Source organism: Triticum urartu, chromosome 7, assembly GCF_003073215.2.
Source record: "Triticum urartu cultivar G1812 chromosome 7, Tu2.1, whole genome shotgun sequence".
Taxonomy (NCBI): Eukaryota; Viridiplantae; Streptophyta; class Magnoliopsida; order Poales; family Poaceae; genus Triticum; species Triticum urartu.
The window spans coordinates 389,101,409-389,114,701 of record NC_053028.1 but is presented as its reverse complement, the minus strand read 5'-3'; positions in this window follow the sequence as shown (position 1 = coordinate 389,114,701).

Below are 13,293 nucleotides of genomic sequence, written 5' to 3'. Positions count from 1 at the left end.
GTTGGCTGCTCAGAGTTAGAGTACGGCTTTTGTCGTTTGAGAGCAACCCACCTCGAAGCCTTTGAGAGAGAATTCCTTGCGAGGATAAAGCCCTAACCACCCAGAGCCAAAGAGTGTTAGGCATCACTTAAGTTTTCCTGTCTGTGTGATCTGAAGACTTATTACACTTGAGGACTGTGAATCCTCCAGCCGGTTAGGCGTCGCGTTCTGAGCATCCAAGAGTCATTGTGGATCGCCGGTGAACGAAGTCCGTGAAGGTTTGGAAGTCTACCTTGAAGACTTACCAGAGTGATTGGGCGAGGACTGGGTGTCCTTAGCTCAAGGGGAATAAGGTGAAGATGAGGTCTTCTGAGTTGAATCTTAGCCTCCCTAACCAGACGTACAGTTGTCACAGCAACTGGAACTGGTCCAACAAATCATTGTCTTCGAAGAGTCACTGGTTTCATCCTTCCCTTCCCTCTATTTACTGTTGGTCCTTGTGAAGTCATTGTATGATTGCATTATCTTCTGTCTTCACTGAGTGACTGCTTGTTCTGATTGGCTTCACAATATCTTCTTACCTGATCCTTACTGCCTAGCTGCTATTTGTCATTGCACTTTCACTTTATTGAATACTTGACTATGGTTTGCCTAGTGTAGTCTACCTTCCGCTGCATGGTAATAGGTTTATTTCTATCGGTTGTCGTCGAAACTTCCATGTTTTGAAGACTTTCATAAAAATCGCCTATTCACCCCCCCTCTAGTCGATCACTAGCACTTTCAATTGGTATCAGAGCAAGGTACTCCCTTGTTCTGTGTGATTCGGTTTAACCACCTGGAGTTTTAGCTATGTCGACTGTAGGGATAATTAAAGTCTCTGCTGCGTGCCCCGTCTTCGATGGAACTGAATATCCCTACTAGAAGAATAAGATGTGCATGCATCTTGAAGTCATTGATGTCGACCTATGGTATGTCGTCAAGAACGGCGTTCCCAAGGCTGGAGAAGGTGTCACTGCTGCTGATGTCAAGAAGTTCATTCAACTGGACTCTACTGCCAAGAATATCATCTGTGGTCATCTGACCAAAGGACAGTATGGCCGCGTGAGTGCTTTGGAAACATCTAAGCTAGTATGGGACTGGCTCTCCAAGGTCAACGAAGGCGTCTCAACCCAGAGAGATCAAAGAATCAGTGTCCTTCACAACCTCTTCAACCGCTTCAAGAGAAATGACAATGAGAATGTCCAGCTCACGTTTGATCGACTCACTGACATCACAAATGAGCTTCAAGCCCTCGGCGCTACTGAGATCACCAAGCATGAAGTCGTCAAGACACTCCTGAGATCACTTGACAGTTCGTTTGACACCCTAGCCCTGATGATTCAAGAACGTCCTGATTTCAAGACACTCGATCCATCTGACATACTTGAGAGGCTCAACACACACGAGTTTCAGCTTTCTGAGAAAAGAGACATCTACGGTCCCAACTATGGGCGAACTCGTGCCTTGAAGGCAAAAGCTGTCTCCTCATCTGAAGAAGAATCTGACAGCAGTTCTGATGATCCTAAAGACATTGGAAAGGAGCTTGCTATGCTTGTGAAGAAGTTCCAAAAATTCACCAAGAAGAAAGGCTTCAGAAAGTCTTCACGATCAAGCTCAAGGAATGATGAAGCTTCTGCTCATGACTACAAGAAGAGAACATGTCACAAGTGCAAGAAACCTGGCCACTACATCTCTGAGTGTCCACAGTGGGACAATGAGAACAAGAAGAAGAAGAAGAAGAGCAAGGAGTATGACTCTGACGACAAGAAGAAGAAATACTCAAAGTCTTCTTCCAAGTCTTCCTCAAAGTCTTCATCACACAAGAAGAGCTCATCTGGCAAGGCACGTGCGTTTGTTGGCAAGGAAATGGATTCTGAGGAGGAGTCCGCTTATGAGGAGGCGGAGGTGGAGTCTGAGGAGGAGTCCGATTCTGGCGTTGCGAGTCTGGCTACAGCATACGTTGCCAAGTCCATCTTCAACACTAAAGACAATGACTTCATCACCGACACCGATGCAAATGACAAGGACTACTCCGCTCCTTCCTACTGCTTCATGGCACGCGGTGCCAAGGTAAACACACACACTACTCACTATCAAACATCTAGTGACGATGACTCTGATTGTGGTTCCAAACCCAGCTACAAAACCCTTGCTAAAATTGCAACTGAACAACAGAAAGCTATGGAACACATTCAAAAACTGTTAGACAAAAGCGATGATCTGTTAGACGCTGAAATGACTCGATCTCAGTCCTTAATTGAAGACATAAAAAATCTTCACATTAAGTATGAGGAACTTGAAAGTCGCCATGAAACACTCTCAACAACTCATGAAAGGCTTTCCTATGATTATCTTCAAAGGAAGCAAGATCTTGAGAAATTGAGAGCGGCTCATGAAGATCTTCAAAAGGAAAACAAGTCACTTCGCGCCGAACAGATCAATTCAGCTCAGGAAGGATTTGAACCACCATGTCTTAAATGCATTGAGCGTGATAACGCTACTTCTGTTGCTGAATGTTCTACTCTGCTACTATTACTATATCTTCAACTGTTGATGTGGTAACTAACCCCTCTGCTGAGGATACCACTGCTATTGCTGATGAGAATGCTAGGTTGAAGACACTGCTTGAAACAGGGATGTACAAAAGTCTCAAAGGGAATCAGACACTATGTGATGTCCTCAAAAGGCAGATCCTGAACCAAAACCCTAGGAAAGAGGGTGTTGGGTTCAAAAGGAAAATGAATGCTGATGGCTCTTCTTGGAAACCTGAGCAGTACCCTAAAACCACATGGGTTGCTGCAAAGGAACCTTCAGCGGATCCATCCACCCTATCTGGCTTCACTTGTGCTAATCCCATTGTTATTAATGAATCCTTTGATGCAAACTATAAACTGTTTAAGAATCAGAATGGTGAAGTGTTTGCCAGGTATATTGGTACTAACTGCAGGAATGGACCGCCTATGAAGAAGATCTGGGTGCCGAAAAGGTGTTTGGAGAATCTTCCTGTGAATGTCATCATGACACCACAGGTGAAGAAGACAAACCCCAGACCACAGGCTTCATACAGTCCAAAGGCTTCATACAGACAGAGGACTCACCTGAGTCGCACTAACGCAAATGTTTTGCAGGGAAACCATACTCACGCCTGTGAATATGAGCGTGTTTCATCAAACCGCCATGTTCATAAGACCAAGAACTATTCTGCTTATTCTTATGAGTACTATTGTCCACCTGCAAGACTCTTTGCTAGGGCTCCAAAGCCAAAGTTCTCAGATGATGCACTTAGACTCATTGCTTCGAAGCCACCCTTGAAGATGTGGGTGGCTAAGAAAGCTTAACTCTCTTTTGCAGGGAAAGGTCTCCAGCCGAAAACCAAAATCGTCTGACGCTATTGCTGGGGACCTTAAACATCTTGTAGGGCGCAAGATCAAATGCCCAAATGGTCTTATTATGTATTTTGTTTCTCAGTCACTTGCTACTTACCCTATCAATCCTAACCGTGATCTAAGCTTTCATAATCCACTTGCTCGTCAAATGTTTATGCTTCACAATTCTCTTCGTGAAGCCTATCCCCCTAACTGCAACGTAGGGTACGACACCAGTAGCTTCAGAATGGATTATTGATAGTGGGTGTACCAATCACATGACTGGCAAGCGAAGCCTTCTCATGGACTCAACCTTACGTCCATCTGACAAAAGTCACATCACATTTGCTGACACTGGTAAAAGCAAGGTATTGGGTCTAGGTAGAGTTGCAATCTCAAAGGATCAACACATGGATAAAGTCATGCTTGTTGAATCCCTTGGTTTCAACTTAATGTCTGTCTCAATGCTTTGCGATTTAAACATGATTGTGGTATTTGGAAAATATCATTGCCTTGTTCTAATGGAATCTGACAAGTCTCTAGTGTTTGAAGGGTATCGGAAAGATGATTTGTACGTGGTAGATTTCTCAGCAGGACCACAACTTGTCGTATGTCTTCTAGCAAAAGCTTCTGAATGCTGACTCTGGCATCGGAGGCTAGGGCATGTTGGCATGAGGAACCTCCACACTCTTGCAAGGAAGAAGCATGTCATAGGCATCAAGGGCATCAAGTTCAAGAAGGATCACTTATGTGGTGCCTGTGAAGCAGGAAAGATGACGAGGGCCAAGCATCCCTCGAAGACAATCATGACAACAACTCAACCCTTCGAACTGCTCCACATGGATCTTTTCAGTCCCACTCATTACTCAACTCTTACTACTACTGCTTGTCTCTATGGCTTTGTCATTGTTGATGATTATTCAAGATATACTTGGGTGCATATAATCCTCTACAAGACTGAAGTGCAGGATGTCTTCAGACGCTTCGCCAATCAAGCAATGAACAACTATGGCGCCAAGATAAAGCACATCAAAGGTGACAATGGCACTGAATTCAAGAACACTGGCCTAGATACATATCTTGATACATTAGGCATCACACATGAATTCTCAGCTCCGTACACGCCATAGCAGAATGGCGTCGTCGAACGCAAGAACAGAACACTTATTGAGATGGCCCGGACGATGCTTGATGAATACAAGACTCCAAGAAAATTTTGGCCGGAATCCATTGATACTGCATGCCATATCATCAACCGTGTTTATCTTCACAAGCTTTTGAACAAGACATCCTATGAGCTCCTTACTGGCAAGAAGCCAAATGTCAGTTACTTCAGAGTATTTGGCGCCAGGTGCTGGATCAAGGACCCACATCACACTTCAAAATTTGCACCAAAAGCACATGAGGGTTTTATGCTTGGATATGGAAAGGATTCGCACTCCTATAGAGTCTTCAACCTTTTTCACTATAAAGTGGTAGAAACAGTGGATGTGCGGTTTGATGAGACAAACGGCTCACAAAGAGAGGACCTGCCAAATGTGCTAGATGAAGTTCCATCCAGTGAATCAATCAAACTTATGGGAACTGAAGAAATCATACCGTCTGAAGCTCAGCCTGAAGAGGAACTTATATCTCCGCACCTGATCAACCTGAAGACAATGCTCAGCCTGAAGGCAATCCCTCTAACAATGACAATGATCAGCAAGAGCAAAATCTTCGTCCTGTACATTCTCGTGTTGCAAATGAAGTACAGATTGAGAGAATAATTGATAGCATTAATGCACCAGGTCCACTCACTCGTTCAAGGGCAACACAGCTAGCAAATTTCTGTGGGCACTTCGCATTTGTCTCAATATCTGAACCCAAGAAAGTTGAAGAAGCCTTCTTGGAACCTGAATGGATTCAAGCTATGCAAGAAGAGCTTCAACAGTTTGAGCTGAATAATGTATGGGAACTGGTTAAGCATCCTGATCCTCGCAAGCACAATATAATAGGCACCAAATGGATATATCGCAACAAGCAAGATGAGCATGGTCAAGTTGTCAGAAACAAAGCTCGTCTCGTTGCTCAAGGGTACACTCAAGTTGAAGGGATTGACTTCGATGAAACATTTGCTCCTGTGGCTAGACTTGAAGCCATACGCATACTGCTGGCCTATGCAAATCATCATAACATTCTTCTGTATCAAATGGATGTGAAGAGCGCCCTTCTCAATGGCAAGATTGAAGAAGAAGTGTATGTTGCACAACCGCCTGGCTTTGAAGATCCAAAACATCCTGACATGGTGTACAAGCTCAACAAGGCACTGTACGGCCTCAAACAAGCCCCTCGGGCTTGGTATGACACACTCAAATACTTCCTGAAAAGCAAAGGCTTCAAACCTGGTTCCCTCGACCCCACTCTCTTCACAAAGACATATGATGGTGAACTGTTTGTGTGCCAAATATATGTGGATGACATTATCTTCGGCTGCACCAATCAGAAATACACTAACGAGTTTGGATATATGATGCAAGAGCAATATCAGATGTCCATGATGGGTGAGCTAAAGTTCTTCCTTGGTCTTCAAATACGTCAGCAACGCAACGACATCTTCATATCTCAAGAGAAGTATCTCAAAGATTGCCTGAAGAAATTTGGGATGCAAGACTGCAAAGGCTTCACGACTCCAATGCCAGCCAAACATCAGCTGGGTCCCGACGACAATGGTAAAGAGTTCGATCAAAAGGTATACCGCTCCATGATTGGTTCTTTACTTTATCTATGTGCATCTAGGCCAGATATTATGCTTAGTGTTTGCATGTGTGCTCGATTCCAAGCGGCACCAAAGGAATCGCATCACTTAGCTGTGAAGCGAATTCTTTGATATTTGGCTCACACCCCAACATTAGGATTATGGTATCCAAAGGGCTCAGAGTTTGATCTGGTTGGATTCTCGGATGCTGATTATGCTGGTGACAAGGTGGATCGCAAGTCTACTTCAGGCACATGTCATTTTCTAGGACGATCACTTGTATGTTGGTCTTCAAAGAAGCAGAACTGTGTATCTCTCTCCACTGCTGAATCTGAATACATTGCTGCTGGATCTTGTTGTGCTCAGCTTCTATGGATGAAGCAAACACTCAAAGACTATGGCATTCATCTGAAGCAAGTGCCACTCTATTGCGACAACGAAAGTGCCATTAAGATTGCCAACAACCCAGTTCAGCACTCGAAGACAAAGCACATTGAAATTCGTCATCACTTTCTCAGAGATCATGTTGTGAAGGAAGACATTGATATCATACACGTCAACACTGAAGAGCAATTGGCAGATATCTTCACCAAGCCCTTGGATGAGAAGATGTTTTGCAAGTTACGGTGTGAGCTAAATATCTTGGAATCCTCAAATGTCCTGTGATCAGGCACACATCCTAACACTTATGCATATTGATGACTTAGATGTGCAACACACGAAGTAAAATATATCTTCAATCAATGAAGACATACATTCTAAGTGTGAATACATCAATGTGGAATTTGACTTCGGAGCGCCACGATAATTGTGCATCGTGTCTGGGTCTAATACTTCCTATACGGTGGGTAACGCCACCACCAAATTCTTCTGTTTGAAGTGTTTCACCCATGCGTTACATCTGCTATGTCTTCACATTTTGTTTGTCTTCATTCTCAACTTGTCTTCATGATTATCTTCACTATGTTGGTTTGATTGTCTTTCTCACATATATATATATATATACTAGTGTTCTGTCCTCTACAACATTCACTTATAGCTATGTCTTCTTGTTGAAACTTTTGTACTAAGTGAATGTGATTGGACCCTAACCTCTCTATGCTTTCTATCTCAAACTCTATCTCTCCAAATCATATGCATTCTATTGAAACTGTCGAATATCCTCTCTGCGTCCTTGTCAGCAGAAGATAAAGAGACAAACATTAAGTCTATTTTCAATGCTAATTCCTTCACCTGAAACCCGGAGAAGTGGGAACGACCACCCGACAATCCCGGTGTGCGTGGGAACGTGGGACAACTCCAAGTATGTTGCATGTTTGCCACGTGTTCCTCAGATGTGAACCGCCAGGGGCACCTACGTAATTGTGCTGTGCCGCACACTTCCTTATAAATACATGTCCCCTGCGGTCAAGAAAACCTTCTTCCACCTCTCCACCTCGTCAAACCCTAGCGCCCCCGCTAGCTCTCGACGACGCTGGCGACGAAGCGCTTAGCTGCCGCGACTTCTCTGACGCCGTCCTCACGCCGGCCGCGGACATCGTCTTCTCCGCTGCCGCCGTAGGTGTTCTCCGTCGCCAAGATAGGGCACGGTGGATTGAACTGCTCAGTCTCCTACTCTTCCCATCTAGCAGTTCTTTGCGTGGTAAATATAACTCTATTTTTACCATCTTTTTGATCCTCAAAGACTCATCCTGTTTGCCAAAATAAGTTTCTGCCTATACAATGTTAGATCTATCCTGTCTGCATCTCATACTGCCTAGTATATTCACTTAAGCTTCATATCTAGTTAGATTCCTCACTTGTACTTATTCGCGGATTCGTACAAATCTGGAACCAACTCTCAACATATAAGTGAATGTCTTCGCACGATGAGGTCAATGTCTCCTAAACTGATTTATCTTCAAAATCTTTTGAGAATGCATATGATCTCTTCCCCTTCCCTCGCATCTCTAATGCTGTCACAGGTACATGTCCGTGGGAGAATCCCTTGGTTCTCATAGTCTGCATTCGTTTGCAGAATTCTTACAGCATCACATTAACTCTCCCGAAGCCAGTTCATGTTTGTCCAGCAAGCGAAAGCCTTTGAAGCCTTTGAACATAGTGAAGCCATTCAGTTTGAAGTTCATGGCTGCAGAGAAATCAGTAAGGAAGGGTGGCAGACAGCGTCGTGGGGGAACGTCAAAAGATTTGCCTGATGACCTCTCAGAGCTTTACAAGACAGATCCTGAAGAGGATTACAATCAGCGCAAGACCCGAATCCAATGGATTCAAAGATATTGGGCAGAACAATGGTTCAAGTACAGGTTTGTGACCCAGGAATATGTTGAGAAAAATGCCATCAAACGACCATGGCGAGACATCCTATACAGAAATCTTCAACCTAGGTCCAGAGATGAAGCCATTGAACAAGGCTTCTATCCCTGCATGGTCCGTGGACCACAGCCTGCGGATGCACACCCATCGTCATTGCTATGGTGTCGTGACGACAATCTGTTCAAAGGCAACTTCCAGTTTGCCAATAATTCGTCTAAGCAAAACAAGAAGTCATTGGGACTAGACTTCAACCCTGGCCCTTCTGCTCCCTGTGCCGATGGCACCCGCGAAGCTGAACCCAATCTTGTTGGGCCCTTCTACAACCTAGAAGGTCTTATCACTCATATCATGGTTCAAGGGACAGCTGTGGATGAACCTGCAGATGACGCTGAATCTGATGAAGCGCCTGCACCGCCGAAGCCAAAGAAACTGAAGCAGCCTAAAGCTTCAAAGCCTGCCTCAGCACCAAAAATATCATGGGCGAAGCCACTGGCTACTGCACCTCCTGAAGACAGTGTGCAGTCTGAAGATTTGTCACGCATCTCCAAGCCCTCGAGAGTAAAGATGCCTTTGCAACACACCAACCAAGAACTGACTGCTGCTGCTATTCTGTGCAACGACGCGATTGATCTATCCAGCGATGAAGATCTTGCAGATGACACTCTTGAGCAACTGATCAAGAGCAAAGAAAGAAGCAGAAATCTTCAATGATTTGCCTCTCTTTGACGTGGCAATCATCCACAACTTCATTGATGAGTGGTTTGACACGCCCAACCTCAGCTTTGAAGATTTGCAACTTCCAATTGGCCTCAGTGTCGCCTTCCATGGCGCCATTGCTTCAGAGCTAGCTCTAGCTCAGCGCATCGTTGAACTAAACCAAAAGATCGACTTTGAGAAAGCTCAGTTCAAGAAGCACATGGCCAAGCTCAGCATGCAAGAGGTCAAAAACTTCAAGATCATGCTGCACGAGCTCAAAGAAGCCTTTCTCAAGAAGCGTGAAGAAGCTCAAGGTTCTCGTGAGCGCATGAAGAGCCTGGCTGACAAGTGTGTGCAAGCCTACAATGAGGATGAGAAGCGCAAGGCTCTTGGTCATCCTGGCATCGATCCTAGGATGGCTGCAAAGAAGAAGAAGAAGCCAGCTGTGGCCGAACCTGAAGCACCAATGAAGGAAGCACATCCCATTGTCTTCCTAGCCAGCATGACCGGCTCGAAGCCAAAGGTCAGGTCAACCGCTTCAGAACTGAAGAAGACGAGGAATGCTGAGGCTGAAGCGAGAAAGAGGAAACATCCTGAAGCCTCTGATGCTGCTCCCTCCAAGAAGAAGCGCAAGACCAAGAAGGATCGGGCTGCTCCCACAGAGCCCTTAGTTGTTGAACCCATCTCCATGGTTCGCCCTGCAGCTGAACATCAAGAGCGCCAACTGATTGTCCATGAGCCTGCTTCCACAGAGGCTCATGAAGCTGAAGACATTCCAGCAATTGATCCCACCGCTGCTGAAGACATTGGTCACCATGACAATGTTAAAGATGATGTAGTTCTTCCTTAGATCGAGCACCAACTGGTATCTCGCCTGTGCTTACGCACAGCGAACTCATCAGCATTGGTCGTCCTCTGACGCCAATTGCTCAGGATGCATCATGGGCTGATCACCCACAACAACAAGTCACACCACCCCGGCAAGAAGAAGAAGATGACCTTGAGGCCCAGCCAACTCCATCTTCAAAGGCGTCGCTAGCATTATGCAGGCTTCGCAAAGGACCAAAGCCTCAAGTCTCTCTTTCGAGCGTTCCAGAAGGAGAAGTGCCTCACCAATCTGTTGCACGTCAAGTGTTTCAAGATGCCACTCCTACTGTGAATGTCTCAGAGTCTGAGGCTAAAGCTGCTGAAGACATTCTGGCTGCATCAGCCGATGACACACAAGAAGAAGAACGTGTCCCTACTCCCCCCATTACTGAAGAAGCTGTTCTCGAGGAGAACGTGTCTGTGCCCGACCCTCTAGCTCATCAAGTGGAGGTTGAGAATCTTGAGGCTGCCACCACCAACACAAATGAAGCCAATGACGTAGTCATGGCTGAAGCAAATGTGGAGCCTGCACCAACCAATGTGCCAGAAGTCAATGAAGCAAATGATGCAACTGCTCCTGTTCCTGCGCCTGCTGCTGGTCCTCAGTTCGACTATCACGTTGAGCATAGGCCTTAGGTACAGAAGCCAATGCCAAGGTTGCCCAGGTTTCCAGGTCCTGCATCGGCACCCGGATCTTTTAATGTCAACGGCTTCAAAGCAGACAACACCTTCTTCAATAGCGCCAAGAACCCCTACTCAAGGGAAAGACTATCTTCTGATCGGTTCTGGAGCTATCCGCAGCGAAGTTATTACTCATACATTCTGTACAATCAAGGTCGCATTTTCCCTCATATGCGTCTTGACACTGAAGCCATAACTGGTCTGCCTTGCTTGGAAGAAGCTCTGGATTGCTTCAAAGAGTGTGGATTGTTGCCGTTCGTCACCGATAGAGAGCACTGGAACGAAGAATTGCTGCTCCAATTCTATGCCACTCTTCACATTCGTGGCTACAATAGAGATCCGAAGACTTGGGTCCTTGAGTGGATGGCCGGCAGTGTTCATCACGAAGCCGAAGCCCTTGATATCATTGAGCTCACTGGTCTGCCCACTCCTGGAGATCTTTATGAACCTGGTTGTCAGCTTCACAGTGCAGCTATGAAGAGCATCTTTCAGAAGCCTGAACCAAACATGAGTCAGATGCTTAGCATGATGAAGCCTTTGCCTCCAGATGCCGCATATCCTAAGGAGTTCTTTGTTGAAGACCTTGAGTATCTGCCATGCACTATCTATCACATTATAAGGCGAACTCTCTAGCCCATCAAAGGACATTCTCCACATGCAAAGCTGGAAGGTGCAATGAAGACTTTGGTCTTTTATATTCTTCACGGCAAATGCTTCAATGCACAAGACTTCTTCATCCGCCAACTTGCTGCATCAGGATCTGATCTTTTTGGCTTGAAGTTTTATGCTCCATGGATAATGCGGCTGATCAAACTACACTCAGCTATCTCATATCAGCCCTCTGCTCGCAATCATCGGATCTTTCTGCCTGACATTGATATGTCCGTTGAAGCCATCTATCCAGAGCCTGCCAAGGAGCCTCTTAGTCTTCAGAATGCTGAGCATCAAAGCTTCTCTCAAAACATTGAAGGAGTTTAAGCAGTCACTCATGTTTATCCTCTGGCTGGTACTACACGTGCACCTCATCGTGCCCTCACTGAAGCCACTGAAAGCACCATTGCCCAACGGCCCAAGAAGCGATCTCGTGTTCTCAATGACCGAGAGCTTCTGGTTTCCCTTCATCAGAAACAGGATAGGCATCATGACTGGCTGAAGCGCCAAATGCAAAGCCTCTTGGTGGACGTAAACAGGATTCGCAATCTTGCCACCAAGAATGCCTTTGTTGCCCATGAAACCTGTCGGCATACATGGAAAGGACTGACGCTTATGTGCTCTGAGGATGATCTTCAAGAGGATGGCTTCTCTGAACGCTTCAAGTTTGACTCCACACCTCCAAGAATGACTGTGCTGTGACGAACTCCGTCTCTTGAAGACTCTGAGTTCTCTTCCTCCGCGGCAACTATGAATGCCAGAGTGATCGATGACGAAGACGATGCCACTTCACCGCCCCTACTTTTGCACGCATCGACACTGCCCCGAGTTCATCTGCACCGCCTAACAACACCAACGACTTTGATGCTTCACCTACTCCTCATGGGAACGAGTAGATGCTCTATGTCTTCAAACCTTTTTGGTCCTTACTGACAAAAGGGGGAGAAGCATATGAGTTTGATAGTCTTCAAGCGGGTCCATATGGGCGGTTGCTTTATATTTTGCCTAAGTGTTTACAACTCTCGTTTTGATACATTTGGTTCTTTGAGTTGTAACACTTAAAACTCGATGGTCGTCTGCTACTTATTTGCTATTCTTCGATGCAATGATAAATTCCGCATGTGCGACGATAAATTCCGCACTTAGATCATTTTGCAGACGTCCATTTTCATTATGCATGTCATTATCTTCACATACTTTTCATGCATGATGAATTGTCATCATAAGTTGAAGAGGATCTCCACAAGTACAACCTTCCATGTGCATTTGCATTCCAAAAGCAAATTACTTATATGCACATCTTCAGGGGGAGCCCTTGCAACTTATGAAGACAATTCCCTATCCCTTACAATTTCACACATTATATTCCCCGTTGAAAACTTCAACTAGTTTGTCATCAATCACCAAAAAGGGGGAGATTGTAAGTGCATCTAGTGCCACCCCTAGTTGGTTTTGGAGTATTGATGACAAACCTAGTTGAGGGACTAATGTGTTTGTGAGAATTGCAGGATAACACAGGTAGAAGTCCCTCATTGATTCGGTTTTCCTACCAGAGATGACCCCTAAAAATGTATGAAGACATTGAAGTCAAAGGTGGTATGTGAAGACATTCACATTGAAGACTATGACGAGAGAAGACATCGCGTGAAGACTATGGAGCGCGAAGACTTAGTAGTTTCGTTGTTCTGTGTTTTTCTTTGTTGAGTCATAGGAACCACCGTGCTGTTAAGTGGGGTCCAAGAGAACCAGTCAGAATGACTAAAGTGATGCTTAACCAAAATCCAATGTCTTCGAGTGAAGACTATGAGAGCAAATCTTGTCCAGAGTTGGATAAGTCAGCTTTGCTTGTAGCCCAAGTAAAGTTGCCGTGTGTGTTTGAAATCTGACCGTTGGAACACGTGTTAGTTCCTTAGTGACCCAGGGTCATTTCAGACAAATCAGGTCGGGTTGCCTAGTGGCTATAAATAG